The following is a 291-nucleotide window of genomic DNA, read 5'->3' as shown; positions in this document are numbered from 1 at the left end:
GATGATGGCGATGATGGGGAGGATTAACTAGACGCCACAGTATTACTGGTACTACAGCTTTCAAACTAATTGCTTGATTTCTTCAATGTAGGGGCCAAGTTTTCTTCAGGAAATTTCATATTGTCTTTAGAATGAAAGATTCATGTTTTAAGCCTTATTCTACTTCATGTGGAAAATGGTGTTTCCTACTTAGAGCTTGTTGGACTGGGCCATTAGAGTTAAGTGTTCTGACAATGGAAACAGAATAGCACCAATACTAACCATATGATTTGTTCAATATGGAATTAACAT

This window comes from Octopus sinensis, linkage group LG1 (genome assembly GCF_006345805.1).
Source record: "Octopus sinensis linkage group LG1, ASM634580v1, whole genome shotgun sequence".
NCBI lineage: Eukaryota > Metazoa > Mollusca > Cephalopoda > Octopoda > Octopodidae > Octopus > Octopus sinensis.
Note: the sequence above shows the minus strand (reverse complement) of the source record.